The following is a 4,109-nucleotide window of genomic DNA, read 5'->3' as shown; positions in this document are numbered from 1 at the left end:
AACAGTTCCTGGTGGGGGTGGATGAACAGGACCCCGTGGTGTTGCCTCTGGATGAATAGGACCCCGATCGATCGAGCCGGTTGGGGCTGGATGAACAGGACCCCGTGGAGGGCTGGATGAATAGTTGACGGTGGAGGGGTGCCCATGGAGGGGTGGTTGAACAGGCCCCCGTGGTGTGGAGGACTGGATGAACAGTAGACGGTGGAGGGGTGGTTGAACAGTAGCCGGTGGAGTAGCGCGCGGTGGAGGCTGGATGAACAGGAGCTCGTGGAGGCTGGAGGAGGTCGACGGTGGATGAACAATAGCTCGTGGAGGCCGGAGGGGGTCGACGGTGGAGATGAACAGTATCCCGTGGAGTCTTGTTTTGCGGTACGCCACACCCCTCCCGGTGAATAGGACCCCCGTTTCGACCGTAGCGCTCCAACACAAGTCCGCTTCCTCCGTTTTGCCATACGCCACACCCCTCCCGATCAACAGGACCCCCGTTTTGACCGTAGGAGGTCTGTTTCCTCCGTTTTGCGGTAAGCCACACCCCTCCTGATGAACAGGATCCCGTTTCGAACGTGGCCGGTAGAACACAAGGCCGTTTCCTCCGTTGTGCGGTACGCCAGGCCTCGTTTCCATCGCCTGTTCCATCCAAGCCCTCCCGATGAACACGACCACACATTCCGTTCCGACCCAGCCGCGTTGCCTCCCGATGAACACGACGCATTCCGTTGCCTCCCCATGAACACGACGACGACGCTGTTTCTCCGTTCCGACCCAGCCATGTCAACGAGCCCTCGCCGTACGTATGCGCGAGTAGGCGTTCGAGACCCCGCCCGTATGTACACATACGTGGCCGTATTTTCTTTCTTGCACCCTGGCCGCTGTACGTACGTGTACATGCTACGTGCGCTCCTCTGCTACGACACGTGCGCGCCTCTACATCGACCAGTATATATGTACGTACATGTTCGCGACCAGAATGACAATGCTACGTACGCTTCGGCCACGTGGGTCCCGACTGTCAGGCACTTCCTTGCCTGCGAAGATGTAGCTGGTGGGTCCCAGCAGTCAGGGGGCGAATCATTTTTTTTCCCAGACGCACTTCCTTGCGTGGGAAGATGTAGCTGGTGGGTCCCAGCAGTCGGGGGGCTGGTGGGTCCCAGCAGTCAGGGGGGTGAATCGTTTTGGTTTTTTTTGCCCGGACGCACTTCCTTGCGTGCGAAGATGTAGTTGGTGGGTCCCAGCAGTCAGGGGGGCGAATCGTTATTTTTTGCCCGGACGCACATCCTTGCGTGCGAAGGTGTAGCCGGTGGGTCCCAGCAGTCAGGGGGGAAACGTTTTTTTCGCGAAATACAGTGGCCCGTCCGGTGGGTCCCTGCTTTCAGGTGGAGGAATCATTATTTTCCGCGTAATAAGGAGGCACTTCCTTGCTGCCGCCGTGGACCCAGCTGTCAGCCTCTCCACCTACAGTCCACGTCCGACGGAAGTCGTTCCTTGACCACGTTGACCACGCCGCACCGAGAGCACCAGGGCGGTGGACGACGGCGAGGCCTAGGAAGGGGACGACGCGGAGCCGGTGAAGACACGGTAGTGGATGCCCACGCGGAGAGGAGTATGAGGGTTCACTCGTTCGGCTGCAGTGTGAGGCTGCCGTCGCCGCAGGGCCTGGCCAGCGGTGGCAATAGTAGGGGGCGGTGAGGCCTCCGCGGCAGCACAGCCGGCCACGGGAGGCAAGAGCAGGCGGCACGACCGGCGCTACTTTGGGCGGCTGGAGCAAGAAGACCAGAGGTTGAAGAAGCACTACGGCCGTTGGATGGACATCGTACGGTCACTGCAGCTAGAATCGTTTATATTGACTAAGTTGACAAAGCCCTTGGTACGTCAACTTAGTAGGCCCACAAGTCAGCTTCCGAAACGGTGCGCCCCATATGTTAGGGGGAGGAATCATTTTTTGGGCGGGTGAAGCTAGAATATCCGAGATTGAAGAAGAAGCACGGCATCCGTTGGATGGACATCCAACGGCCACTGCTGCTAGAACCGTGTGTTGACTATAAGTTGACAAAGCCTTGCATACACGTCAACTCTGTTTTTTTAGGGGACGCGTCAACTTAGTAAGGCCAGAAGTGTGTGGCAGAAAACTTATAGCCCATTTGAGATTTGTAAGAATGTGTAGCCCACTTTTGAATTCTAATGGAATTTACTACAACCCATTTACAGTTTATTAAAAGTACAACCCATTTCAACCAACCGTTCAAAACAGAATTCAATAAAATTTCCCACATTTTGATGGGATCCGAAATATTTTTATCCCAAAATTTCTAGTCAGATTAAATAAATTGATATTACGTAAAAATCCAACAAAACATTGCGCTCGCAACAATTAATGAAATTAAAATTTTCAATATCCAAAAATAATATTTTATAAAGTAATCACGTGTTTGGTGCATTTTTTATAGTTACTGCCCAGTTTTTATAATTACATCCCATTTATTATTTCTTAAAGCCCATTTTCTTGTTAAGCCTAATGCATCCCTCCTAGGAAAGATTTGCAGCCCAGCGGGGCAGAGAATAACAACTTGACCTTGCCTGGGTATTCCTAAAAAAAGTATAGCTGGGCTAGCCATTTTTAGCTTGAAAAAAATTAATATCTGGGCTGGATATCTGGCCTGGGCTAGACGGGCCACAGCCCGCCCAGTTAATACCTGCAGCAATGTTTTCGTTGTTTTTCAAAGGAGAAAAATTAATATCTGGGCTAAACATCGAAAAACTCTACAGTGCTCACACCTCAAAAACACAAATACCGCTCAAGCTGCTTGGTCCCAGCTGTCGGCCGCTTCTTGTGCAATTCTCTCGTTTATTGACTACTACATAGGTTGACAATGGTGTGGGACCGTGATGTCAGGAAACCAGTGGGAAGCAAAATAAATTACTCCAGCGAGCGCTTCCACCTCTGCCTCATTGTCTCCCGTGGAAACCCCTTTCCTCCTTTTTTTTGCTCGGGCAAGGACCAATGCATGCAGCACGTCCATGCGGTTATTAGGCAAGAAATAAAAGCGCTTTGCATGATGGCCTGCATGGGTAGCTAATAAGGCATCCTCTTAACTGCTGTGATAAAATGTTGTGTTTAGAAGAGAGAAATATTCTTCTTTTCCACCAATCTGCTTGCACCTAGGTCGTGATGCACCTTCTAATACGACTTATTCACCTAGACGGAGGGAGTATAGTTTTATACATATATATATATAATAAGGAGGCACTTGCGTACGTGAGGCTATGGACCTGGTGGGTCCCCATTGTCATCCTCTCCAAGTAAAGTCATCTCCTCGCTCGCGCGCGCTTTCCGCCCGAAGCAGTCAGCGCCGCCCGCCCCGCTTCCCGGTGTAGGCGATTGCTCCGCCTTCAAACAACACAAGTACCGTCCGTCCGTCCATCTGCCACCCACATTAATGATACGCGGTTGCCGAGGCGGCTACTCCGGTGCCACACGTCTGTCCCTTCGCCCGCCCACCATTGCTATATAAACTGCTGCGCCGGCCATAGCCGCAGTCATCCGCATCCGTTCCCTTTCTCCTGTCCACACCACTACTGCCCACCATGGCTTCCTCGAGCTCCAGCGCACTTCGGGATGGGCGGACGACGGACCACAAGGAGATGGCAGCCATTGCTGCCGACTGGCTGGACAGCAGGCAGCCGGAGGACGACGACGTCCCAATGGAGAACATGGTAGTCGACGATCCGGCGCCAACCCCCTCCTCCGCGCCATCCTCACCAGTGCATTGCACCATGACCATCAGCGAGGCCCGTGCCCAATATATGGACAATGTGAGGCAGATGTGTCAGGAGCAGTTCCGGGAGGCGCAGGCCGACGCCGCCTACAACCACCATCTCCTCCAGGAGCACCTGCAGGCAGAGGAGCAGATCGCCGCGGAGCGGGCGGAGCAGGAGGCGCTGCTCGACTCGTACCGCTTCGCCCGCAAGGGCCGCCTCGAGCGCTGACGGTACCGCATGCGGGTGGCGGAGGCTACGGACGCCTGCAAAGAGGCTAGCAAAGAGGGCGATGAAGCGGGCGAGGCGTTGTTTGGCGAGACCGAGGACGAGGCAGAGGACAATGCCAGCTCCGA

The sequence above is a fragment of the Triticum dicoccoides genome, chromosome 5A, assembly GCF_002162155.2.
Source record: "Triticum dicoccoides isolate Atlit2015 ecotype Zavitan chromosome 5A, WEW_v2.0, whole genome shotgun sequence".
NCBI classification, from domain to species: domain Eukaryota; kingdom Viridiplantae; phylum Streptophyta; class Magnoliopsida; order Poales; family Poaceae; genus Triticum; species Triticum dicoccoides.
Note: the sequence above shows the minus strand (reverse complement) of the source record.